This window comes from Oncorhynchus nerka, linkage group LG11, assembly GCF_034236695.1.
Source record: "Oncorhynchus nerka isolate Pitt River linkage group LG11, Oner_Uvic_2.0, whole genome shotgun sequence".
NCBI lineage: Eukaryota > Metazoa > Chordata > Actinopteri > Salmoniformes > Salmonidae > Oncorhynchus > Oncorhynchus nerka.
This window is the reverse complement of record NC_088406.1, coordinates 9,637,283-9,650,058: the sequence shown is the minus strand read 5'-3', so window position 1 is coordinate 9,650,058 and position 12,776 is coordinate 9,637,283. Positions and strand designations below refer to the sequence as shown.

The following is a 12,776-nucleotide window of genomic DNA, read 5'->3' as shown; positions in this document are numbered from 1 at the left end:
TGCAGAGGCAGAGACTCCTGCACCACTGCAGAGGCAGAGACTCCTGCACCACTGCAGAGGCAGAGACTCCTGCACCACTGCAGAGGCAGAGACTCCTGCACCACTGCAGAGGCAGAGACTCCTGCACCACTGCAGAGGCAGAGACTCCTGCACCACTGCAGAGGCAGAGACTCCTGCACCACTGCAGAGGCAGAGACTCCTGCACCACTGCAGAGGCAGAGACTCCTGCACCACTGCAGAGGCAGAGACTCCTGCACCACTGCAGAGGCAGAGACTCCTGCACCACTGCAGAGGCAGAGACTCCTGCACCACTGCAGAGGCAGAGACTCCTGCACCACTGCAGAGGCAGAGACTCCTGCACCACTGCAGAGACAGAGACTCCTGCACTACTGCAGAGACAGAGACTCCTGCACCACTGCAGAGACTCCTGCACCACTGCAGAGGCAGAGACTCCTGCACCACTGCAGAGGCAGAGACTCCTGCACCACTGCAGAGGCAGAGACTAGGCAGAGACTCCTGCACCACTGCAGAGACTCCTGCACCACTGCAGAGACTCCTGCACCACTGCAGAGACTCCTGCACCACTGCAGAGACTCCTGCACCACTGCAGAGGCAGAGACTCCTGCACCACTGCAGAGGCAGAGACTCCTGCACCACTGCAGAGGCAGAGACTCCTGCACCACTGCAGAGACTCCTGCACCACTGCAGAGACTGCACCTGCACCACTGCAGAGACTGCACCTGCACCACTGCAGAGACTGCACCTGCACCACTGCAGAGACTCCTGCACCACTGCAGAGACTCCTGCACCACTGCAGAGACTCCTGCACCACTGCAGAGACAGAGACTCCTGCACCACTGCAGAGGCAGAGACTCCTGCACCACTGCAGAGGCAGAGACTCCTGCACCACTGCAGAGGCAGAGACTCCTGCACCACTGCAGAGGCAGAGACTCCTGCACCACTGCAGAGGCAGAGACTCCTGCACCACTGCAGAGGCAGAGACTCCTGCACCACTGCAGAGGCAGAGACTCCTGCACCACTGCAGAGGCAGAGACTCCTGCACCACTGCAGAGGCAGAGACTCCTGCACCACTGCAGAGGCAGAGACTCCTGCACCACTGCAGAGACAGAGACTCCTGCACCACTGCAGAGGCAGAGACTCCTGCACCACTGCAGAGACTCCTGCACCACTGCAGAGACAGAGACTCCTGCACCACTGCAGAGACAGAGACTCCTGCACCACTGCAGAGACAGAGACTCCTGCACCACTGCAGAGACAGAGACTCCTGCACTACTGCAGAGACAGAGACTCCTGCACCACTGCAGAGGCAGAGACTCCTGCACCACTGCAGAGGCAGAGACTCCTGCACCACTGCAGAGGCAGAGACTCCTGCACCACTGCAGAGGCAGAGACTAGGCAGAGACTCCTGCACCACTGCAGAGACTCCTGCACCACTGCAGAGACTCCTGCACCACTGCAGAGACTCCTGCACCACTGCAGAGGCAGAGACTCCTGCACCACTGCAGAGACTCCTGCACCACTGCAGAGACTCCTGCACCACTGCAGAGACAGAGACTCCTGCACCACTGCAGATGCAGAGACTCCTGCACCACTGCAGAGACAGAGACTCCTGCACTACTGCAGAGGCAGAGACTCCTGCACCACTGCAGAGACTCCTGCACCACTGCAGAGACAGAGACTCCTGCACCACTGCAGAGACAGAGACTCCTGCACTACTGCAGAGACAGAGACTCCTGCACCACTGCAGAGACTCCTGCACCACTGCAGAGGCAGAGACTCCTGCACCACTGCAGAGGCAGAGACTAGGCAGAGACTCCTGCACCACTGCAGAGACTCCTGCACCACTGCAGAGACTCCTGCACCACTGCAGAGACTCCTGCACCACTGCAGAGACTCCTGCACCACTGCAGAGGCAGAGACTCCTGCACCACTGCAGAGGCAGAGACTCCTGCACCACTGCAGAGACTCCTGCACCACTGGTCTCTGCACCACTGCAGAGACTCCTGCACCACTGCAGAGACTCCTGCACCACTGCAGAGACTCCTGCACCACTGCAGAGACAGAGACTCCTGCACCACTGCAGAGACAGAGACTCCTGCACCACTGCAGAGACAGAGACTCCTGCACCACTGCAGAGACAGAGACTCCTGCACCACTGCAGAGACAGAGACTCCTGCACCACTGCAGAGACAGAGACTCCTGCACCACTGCAGAGACTCCTGCACCACTGCAGAGACTCCTGCACCACTGCAGAGACTCCTGCACCACTGCAGAGGCAGAGACTCCTGCACCACTGCAGAGACTCCTGCACCACTGCAGAGACTCCTGCACCACTGCAGAGACTCCTGCACCACTGCAGAGACTCCTGTGCAGAGACTCCTACACCACTGCAGAGACTCCTGCACCACTGCAGAGACTCCTGCACCACTGCAGAGGCAGAGACTCCTGCACCACTGCAGAGGCAGAGACTCCTGCACCACTGCAGAGGCAGAGACTCCTGCACCACTGCAGAGGCAGAGACTCCTGCATTTGGAAAGTATTCAGACCCATTGATTTAAAAAAAAAAAAACATTTTCTTAAGTTATTATTATTTTTATCCCTCAATCTACAGTCGTGGCCAAAAGTTTTGAGAATGACAAATATACATTTTCTAAGCCTGCTGCTTCAGTGTCTTTAGATATTTTTTGTCAGATGTTACTATGGAATACTGAAGTATAATGACAAGCATTTCATAAGTGTCAAAGACTTTTATTGACAATTACATGAAGTTGATGCAAAGAGTCAATATTTGCAGTGTTGACCCTTCTTTTTCATGACCTCTGCAATCTGTCCTGGCATGCTGTCAATTAACTTATGGGCCACATCCTGACTGATGGCAGCCCATTCTTACATAATCAATGCTTGGAGTTTGTCAGAATTTGTGGGTTTTTGTTTGTCCACCCACCTCCTTGAGGATTGACCACAAGTTCTCAAGGGAATTAAGGTCTGGGGAGTTTCCTGGCCATGGACCCAAAATATCGATGTTTTGTTCCCCGAGGCACTTAGTTATCACTTTTGCCTTATGGCAAAGTGCTCCATCATGCTGGAAAAGGCATTGTTCACCAAACTGTTCCTGGATGGTTGGGAGAAGTTGAGTGAGCCCACTCCCTTGTGAGTGAGCCCACTCCCTTGGCTGAGAAGCAACCCCACACATGAATGGTTTCAGGATGCTTTACTGTTGGCATGACACAGGACTGATGGTAGCGCTCACCTTGTCTTCTCTGGACAAGCTTTTTTCCAGATGCCCCAAACAATCGGAAAGGGATTCATCAGAGAAAATGACTTTACCTCAGTCCTCAGCAGTCCAATTCCTGTACCTTTTGCAGAATATCAGTCTGTCCCTGATGTTTTTCCTGGAGAGAAGTGGCTTCTTTGCTGCCCTTCTTGACACCAGGCCATCCTCCAAAAGTCTTTGCCTCACTGTGCGTGCAGATGCACTCACACCTGCCTGCTGCCATTCCTGAGCAAGCTCTGTACTGGTGGTGCCCCGATCCCGCAGCTGAATCAACTTTAGGAGACGGTCCTGGCACTTGCTGGACTTTCTTGGGCGCCCTGAAGCCTTCTTCACAACAATTGAACCGCTCTCCTTGAAGTTCTTGACGATCCAATAAATGGTTGATTTAGGTGCAATCTTACTGGCAGCAATATCCTTGCCTGTGAAGCCCTTTTTGTGCAAAGCAATGATGACATATTTCCTTGCAGGTAACCATGGTTGACAGAGGAAGAACAATGATTCCAAGCACCACCCTCCTTTTGAAGCTTTCAGTCTGTTATTCAAACTCACTCACCAGTCCCTCTTTGCCATGCAAATGAACTGAATCCCCCCAAAACATTTCCACTGCATTTCAGCCCTGCCACAAAAGGATCAGCTGACATGTCAGTGATCTCCAGCCGTGTTCTCGTCAATACTCACACCTGGGTTGACGAGAGAATCACTGACATGTCAGCTGATCCTTTTGTGGCAGGGCTGAAATGCAGTGGAAATGTTTTTGGGGGATTCAGTTCATTTGCATGGCAAAGAGGGACTTTGCAATTAATTGCAATTCATCTGATCAATCTTTATAACATTCTGGAGTATATGCAAATTGCCATCATACAAACTGAGGCAGCAGATTTTGTGAAAATTAATATTTGTGTCATTCCCAACATTTGGCCACGGCTGTACAAAAGCAGGTTTTTAGAAATGTATGTATATATATATATATATATATATATATATATATATATATATAACACCTTATTTACATAAGTATTCAGACCCTTTACTATGAGACTCAAAATTAAACTCAGGTGCATCCTGTTACCATTGATCATCCTTGATGTTTCTACAAGTTGATCGGAGTCAACCTGTGGTAATTTCAATTGATTTGGAAAGGCACACAGCTGTCTATATAAGGTCCCACAGTTGACAGTGCATGTCAGAGCAAAAACAAAGACACAAGGTCGAAGGAATTGTCTGTAGAGCTCCGAGATGGGATTGTGTCAAGCCACAGATCTGGGGAAGGGTACCAAAACATTTATGCAGGTCCCCAACATTTATGAAGGTCCCCAAGAACACAGTGGCCCCTATCGTTCTTAAATAGAAGACATTTGGAACCACCAAGACTCTTCCTAGAGATGGCTGCATGGCCAAACTGAGCAATCGGGGGAGAAGGGCCTTGGTCAGGGAGGTGACCAAGAATCTGATAGTCATTCTAACAAAGCTCCAGTTCCTCTGTGGAGATGAGAGAAGCACTCCAATGAGGCCTTTATGGTAGAGGGGCCAGATGGAAGCCACTGCTCAGTAAAAAGCACGACAGCCCACTTGGAGTTTGCTAAAAGGCACCTAACGACTCTTCTGACCATGAGAAAAAAGAAAAGTCAAGGCTGTAATCGCTGCCAAACATATTTCAACAAAGTATTGAGTAAAGGGTCTAATACTTATGTAAATGTGATATTTCTGGCTATTTTGCAACCAGGTTTTTCTAAAAACCTGTGTTTGCTTTATGGGGGTATTGTGATGTCATTATGGGGTATTGTGATGTCATTATGGGGTATTGTGTGTAGATTGATGAGGGGAAAAAGTCATCCATTTTAGAAAAAGGCTGTAACGTAACAAAATGTGGAAAAAATTCAAGGGGTCTGAATATTTTCCAAAGGTGCTGTATATTCTACAAAGAGACCACCAGTGTCATGTATTAGGCATATGCTTGTATAATTGTGTGTTAATATGCATGAATATTTAACAAATAGGTCTACTTAAATAGTGTCACGTTGATAAATTAGGGCCAAGGGCCTGTTAGCCATAAAAACATCTCACTGTAGGACTGCTGATTTAAAATCAGTTTAGCTTTTAACATCATAAATGAACAACATTAATATGACATTGAATACTTTGTGGATACGGGCCCATAGACTACAATATAGTTGTCTCAGGCAGTAAAGCAGGAAGCATAATTAAGTAGCAGCTCTGAAGATTTAACAGGCAGAGTCGCAAAGAAAAATATATATTTCAGACTGGTTAATAAAAAATGAAGGTCATTAGGTCGGGCAAAATCACAACATCCAGTGGAAAGCCTTCCCAGAAGAGTGGAGGCCGTTACAGCAGCAAGTGGGGACCAACTCCATATTAATGCCCATGACTTTGGAATGGATGTTCAACGAGTAGGTGTCCACATACTTTTGGTCATGTAGTGCATCATGGGTATATTGTGACTGACTGATCCACAAATAATATTAAGTAGTTATTTATAATGCAAGGTGATTTGTAGATCAGTCAGTCTAGACCTTAAAATCGTCTGCAATGTTAAACACCCCCATTATCAAACTCTGACTGAACCCATAGAACCAGTTATGAGGTCGTCATCTGAGAACTCTAAAAGTAACCACAATTCAGTTTTGTCGTCATAATTTACTCTTATGCTATCTTTTACTTAATATATTATCTTATGTTGTCTATAACTGTTCTGTACTCTTGTCATGTGTATCATGTTTTGTGTGGACAGTAGCTGCTACATTTGCTGTAGCCAATAGGGATCCTAATAAATGAAAACATCTCTGTATAAACAATCCATTGTGGTTTGATTGAGTTTTTAAGAATACCATGACCATGTAGGTGTGGCTATAATCAATTGTGTAGGAACGAAGTGGGCTAAATGCCTGGTATCAATTCTGATAATGACACTATGGAGAGGAGGGCCCATTAACGACATCAGTATCTGGTGGTGTTCTTAAATGTCAGTGGTTTGCTGTGAGAAGGACCCGTGGAGAGGGAAACCACCAGTCCAAAAACAAAACCTCAACAGGCAGGCAGGGACAGGTTGGTTAAGATCTATTTCAGGACCTGGTGATAGTGAAGAAGACCCCTGACCCCTGATGGCCAGCAGCACCCCTACAATCAGGACCCGGTGATAGTGAAGATGACCCCTGACTCCTCATGGCCAGCAGCACCCCTACAATCAGGACCTGGTGATAGTGAAGATGACCCCTGACTCCTCATGGCCAGCAGCACCCCTACAATCAGGACCTGGTGATAGTGAAGATGACCCCTGACCCCTCATGGCCAGCAGCACCGCTACAATCAGGACCCGGTGATAGTGAAGAAGATGACTCCCCCCATTGGCCAGCAGCACCCCTACAGTAATCTCCAACATCTTCCCCAGCTTCCACTGCTTATAATCGTGCTGCTGTTTCTGCTGGTACTGGGCCCTTCTGGACCTCAGCTCCTTCTCCCTCTGCAGCTGCTCACCATAGTGAGCCTGGAAGAAGGCATCAAGGTCAAACATGGCCTTCCCTCCAACGTTGGAGAACCATGGGGATCTCTGCTGTTGTTGATACTGCTGTGGGCTAGAGGCTCTGGTGTTGTTGATACTGCTGTGGGCTAGAGGCTCTGGTGTTGTTGATACTGCTGTGGGCTAGAGTCTCTGGTGTTGTTGATACTGCTGTGGGCTAGAGGCTCTGCTGTTGTTGATACTGCTGTGGGCTAGAGGCTCTGCTGTTGTAGGTGGACTCCCGTTCCGAGGGTCTGCCAGCCTCCTGGACGTCTGACCCACTGAAGATGCTGTGGTCGTACTTCCTCCTCAGGGCCATGCTCCCCAGCACGCTAAAGGCCTCACTGATCTCAGAGAAACGCTGGCTGGTTTCCTCGTTGTCGGGGTTCTTGTCTGGGTGGCCTCCTCATTGTCGGGGTTCTTGTCTGGGTGGTAGATGAACGACTGCTTCTAGTAGGCGGTCTTTACTTGGGGACACTCTCTGAGGATGTCGTAGTAGGCCGTTCTGCTCCTGTGAAGAGGTGGGAAGTCTGACTGGTTGTTTTTGCTCCTCCAGCTGTGAGCCCGGGTGGAGTACAGGACCTCTGGGTGAGGTCGAAACCGGCCTGACTGCTGCTCTGCCAGGTTGAGCATGACCGTGCTGAATTCTTGGAGCTGCTGAGGTGACCCAAAGGTTTCAGGGTGAAAGGTGGCCATGACAACACCTCTGCTATTCCAACACGTCATCCTGTGTACTGTTATTACTAGTTTACCCTGGGACATAGGCTGTACACTGGGCAGAACAGTTGCTCATTTGACGGAGGGTTGAGCATCAATGTCTAATAAAAGTAAATCACAAATTGAACAAACTTGAGGTAATGTCCCATAACCCAGTCTGTTCTCATGTTTTAGGCTAAAAAGTATTTGAGCTCTGTGCTCTTAACTCCATTCATTCAAAGGCATTATCTTTGAGGTTTTCATTTTCCGGTTCCCAGGAACTTGCCCGAATGTCCCTTGTTGACACCTGCTGACATTTGTAAATCCGCTGTGCGGTTACCTCGCCTCTACAGGTTCTGGCTCCAATTATAGAACCTGCTGCTACTGACATCGTTCTGTTTTCTTGACCTTTGGCGCAGCGGAGGGAATGAGTCGGTGCGTTTCTGATAGTTGAAAATCTGTACGCTTCGCTCCCCAATCGCCGACTGACCTCCCGTAGCAGCAGGTACAGCGACCATGGAGAAAATACAGGGGTGGTATCCGGTAAAATGTATAGCAGACACGAGAGTCGATTGAAATGTTAAGTGGTCACAAAAACGTATTCTGACATGAAATTATATAAGAGGAATTGAGGCTTGAACGTTATCAAATGTCACCACTTCCTCTCGGGTATTATGTAAAGAGTTTGCTATAGTCTGTGCAACTGAATTTTTCGTATGATTTAAAATTGGGTTTATATATGCATTTAATTCAAGTTTTAGTTGTTGAAGTCGTTTCTGAAAGTATTTTTCAATTTTAAACTGTGGCTGCCTCCTTAAATCACTTGCCCCCTTTGGCGCAGACATTCTACGTCATACTGACATGTCCGGATAGAGCTGGGGCTCGACATCAGAACAACTTATTTTGGTTTCAATCGATCACTGTTGGATAACTTGTATTAAACAAAACAAAAAAAAACATGGCCTCAAGTTGTCGAAAACCAGAGCATATTGCCCCGCTTAAAAATGGTTAGTATGACATGTTCACTGGTTTTAAAGACAGTAATGAGAGCTAGCTAGCGCCCTGTTAGCCGCTAACTGTAGGAAGACTTAACGTTTGCTAAGTTTGTTCTCTAGTGTTCTGCTCTCAAATGCCTACATACCAAGTGACTGGTCATTAATTTAGTTCATTATGTGCACTACATTTGGGGTTTTAGGCTGGGTTTATGTATAGCTAGCTAAACACTCTACTGATGTACAATGGACTTTATACATTTGAGGTGCTTTTACACCTGCATTGCTTGCTGTTTGGGGTTTTAGGCTGGGTTTCTGTACAGCACTTTGAGAGATCAGCTGATGTACGAAGGGCTATATAAATACATTTGATTTGATTTGATTGATACAGCACTTAACTTCTTCTGTTTTGATTTCTACTCATTATGCAGTTCTACAACGAAGAGGCCAAGAAATATTTTCAAAAGTGAGTCCAGAGTTTGACAATGACCTCTTATGGGCTGCAGAATATGAATCAGTCGTTGCATTTAACATTTATATTCTGATCAGAGGCTGTCCTTGATAGAATCTGTTTGAGACATAGTTACCTTTAATCATATTACATTATACTAAGTAATCAACAGTTCAAGAATTTCCTCATTGATTTCCAGTTCTCGGGTGATTGAGATCCAGGGCCAGATGTCCTAGAGGGCTGTGGAGCTGCTGAACCTGCCTGAGGACCAGCCCTGTATCCTGCTAGATGGGCATGATGTCCTAGAGGGCTGTGGAGCTGCTGAACCTGCCTGAGGACCAGCCCTGTATCCTGCTAGATGGGCATGATGTCCTAGAGGGCTGCTGAACCTGCCTGAGGACCAGCCCTGTATCCTGCTAGATGGGCATGATGTCCTAGAAGGCTGTGGAGCTGCTGAACCTGCCTGAGGACCAGCCCTGTATCCTGCTAGATGGGCATGATGTCCTAGAGGGCTGTGGAGCTGCTGAACCTGCCTGAGGACCAGCCCTGTATCCTGCTAGATGGTCATGATGTCCTAGAGGGCTGCTGAACCTGCCTGAGGACCAGCCCTGTATCCTGCTAGATGGGCATGATGTCCTAGAAGGCTGTGGAGCTGCTGAACCTGCCTGAGGACCAGCCCTGTATCCTGCTAGATGGGCATGATGTCCTAGAGGGCTGCTGAACCTGCCTGAGGACCAGCCCTGTATCCTGCTAGATGTGGGGTAGGTGTACCGGACAGGGGACGTCTGAGGGCTCTCATTAATGTAATAGGTCTGGGTAGGAGAACAAGACATTAAAGCTACTTCAGACTGAGTGTGTGTATATAACTTGTCCCATCCACGTGTGACTCGGGGCTAAGTGGGGTCTGCCAGGCAGGCACGACTTTTAAAACCCTAACATCGCTGAGCCCATCGCATTTAAACGACCGTCGCACACTACAACATTATTCACTTGGTTACCAATCTGTCTCGCAAAAGACAGTATCTAGAATGAGATGTGACTAGACTGTTAACGTATCTAGAATGAGATGTGATTAGACTGTTAACGTATCTAGAATGAGATGTGATTAGATTGTTAACGTATCTAGAATGAGATGTGATTAGATTGTTAACGTATCTAGAATGAGATGTGATTAGACTGTTAACGTATCTAGAATGAGATGTGATTAGATTGTTAACGTATCTAGAATGAGATGTGATTAGATTGTTAACGTATCTAGAATGAGATGTGATTAGACTGTTAACGTATCTAGAATGAGATGTGATTAGATTGTTAACGTATCTAGAATGAGATGTGATTAGATTGTTAACGTATCTAGAATGAGATGTGATTAGATTGTTAAATGAGATGTGACTAGATTGTTATCTAGAATGAGATGTGATTAGACTGTTAACGTATCTAGAATGAGATGTGATTAGATTGTTAACGTATCTAGAATGAGATGTGATTAGATTGTTAACGTATCTAGAATGAGATGTGATTAGACTGTTAACGTATCTAGAATGAGATGTGATTAGATTGTTAACGTATCTAGAATGAGATGTGACTAGATTGTTAACGTATCTAGAATGAGATGTGACTAGACTGTTAACGTATCTAGAATGAGATGTGATTAGACTGTTAACGTATCTAGAATGAGATGTGATTAGACTGTTAACGTATCTAGAATGAGATGTGATTAGACTGTTAACGTATCTAGAATGAGATGTGACTAGACTGTTAACGTATCTAGAATGAGATGTGACTAGACTGTTAACGTATCTAGAATGAGATGTGACTAGACTGTTAACGTATCTAGAATGAGATGTTGTTAACGATCTAGAATGAGATGTGATTAGACTGTTAACGTATCTAGAATGAGATGTGATTAGGTTGTTAACGTATCTAGAATGAGATGTGATTAGGTTGTTAACGTATCTAGAATGAGATGTGACTAGACTGTTAACGTATCTAGAATGAGATGTGACTAGATTGTTAACGTATCTAGAATGAGATGTGATTAGACTGTTAACGTATCTAGAATGAGATGTGATTAGGTTGTTAACGTATCTAGAATGAGATGTGATTAGGTTGTTAACGTATCTAGAATGAGATGTGACTAGATTGTTAACGTATCTAGAATGAGATGTGATTAGACTGTTAACGTATCTAGAATGAGATGTGACTTTGTTAGATCTGTTATTAGACTGTTATCTAGAATGAGATGTGATTAGGTTGTTAGACTGTTAACGTATCTAGAATGAGATGTGATTAGATTGTTAACGTATCTAGAATGAGATGTGACTAGATTGTTAACGTATCTAGAATGAGATGTGATTAGACTGTTAACGTATCTAGAATGAGATGTGACTAGATTGTTAACGTATCTAGAATGAGATGTGACTAGGTTGTTAACGTATCTAGAATGAGATGTGACTAGGTTGTTAACGTATCTAGAATGAGATGTGATTAGACTGTTAACGTATCTAGAATGAGATGTGACTAAATTGTTAACGTATCTAGAATGAGATGTGACTAGATTGTTAACGTATCTAGAATGAGATGTGATTAGACTGTTAACGTATCTAGAATGAGATGTGACTAGATTGTTAACGTATCTAGAATGAGATGTGATTAGACTGTTAACGTATCTAGAATGAGATGTGACTAGATTGTTAACGTATCTAGAATGAGATGTGATTAGGTTGTTAACGCATCTAGAATGAGATGTGACTCCTAAGCCTTTTCAGCCAGACATGTAACGCTTTACCATACAGAGAGTTTAAATATCTAGCCAATAAATAGTAAAAAAAAAAAAAGAATAACGTTTTGTGTACAGAGCTTGTTAGAGATGTAATGATTTGACCCTTTGGCAAATACAAATGCACACTAGTAGTAAGCATCGCTCCCCAGTTAAAGTGCATAATGATAAGCATCGCTCCCCAGTTAAAGTGCATAATGATAAGCATCGCTCCCCAGTTAAAGTGCATAATGATAAGCATCGCTCCCCAGTTAAAGTGCATAATGATAAGCATCGCTCCCCAGTTAAAGTGCATAATGATAAGCATCGCTCCCCAGTTAAAGTGCATAATGATAGCTTCTATGGTGGTCACACTAGAAATAAAACAAGTCCGTTTTGCACGAACACTCGTCCTTTCTTTTTTTTTTTTTACTTAACTGACCGCTGACAGCTGCTTTAATGAGGAAAAGTTTGACTTTAGTATGACTCATATGTGGTTGTCTCACCTAGTTACCTTGAGATGAATGCGCTAACTGCAAGTCTCTCTGCATAAGAGTGTCTGCTAAATTACTCACGTGTAAATGTTGTTGGTGCTTGAATGTGAAACTGACATTCTTCTCCTCCGGTTCTTCCTGTGTCTGTTGGTTGGGTTTTCAGGAAGCCTACCCAAGGTGAGGAAAAGAACAGGGGGGTTTTATTTCGATAGACTATGCAGTCTTGAGTCCTGAACCCAAGGTGAGGAAAAGAACAGGGGGGTTTTATTTCGATAGACTATGCAGTCTTGAGTCCTGAACCCAAGGTGAGGAAAAGAACAGGGGGTTTTATTTCGATAGACTATGCAGTCTTGAGTCCTGAACCCAAGGTGAGGAAAAGAACAGGGGGGTTTATTTCGATAGACTATGCAGTCTTGAGTCCTGAATGCTGATGGTTTGTGTTTTCAGGGGTTGGGGTCAGAGACGGTGGACAGGAGTGTCCCAAATCAAGTCCAATTCACAGGACAGAGGTAAAGTGATTTAATAAGATTGTCAACTTTAGACATGTTGTAATGCTTAATTACCACCATTATGTTA

The 12,776-nt window shown here is 45.8% G+C and overlaps 1 long non-coding RNA gene and 1 pseudogene across 3 annotated transcripts; one reads left to right on the top strand and one right to left on the bottom strand.

Moving 5' to 3' along the window:
• Window positions 1–6,208: 6,208 nt before the first annotated feature.
• On the bottom strand, window positions 6,209–8,269 carry LOC115118356 (uncharacterized; annotated as a pseudogene).
• A 97-nt stretch (window positions 8,270–8,366) lies between these two features.
• On the top strand, window positions 8,367–12,776 carry LOC115118357 (uncharacterized). Of its 3 annotated transcripts, XR_010464995.1 has the most exons (5): window positions 8,367–8,512; window positions 8,929–8,963; window positions 9,148–9,709; window positions 12,364–12,568; window positions 12,648–12,776. It is a non-coding gene; the product is annotated as an uncharacterized LOC115118357 (long non-coding RNA). The 3 variants fall into 3 exon arrangements; XR_010464994.1 differs by lacking the exon at window positions 12,364–12,568; XR_010464993.1 differs by having other exon boundaries at window positions 12,364–12,776.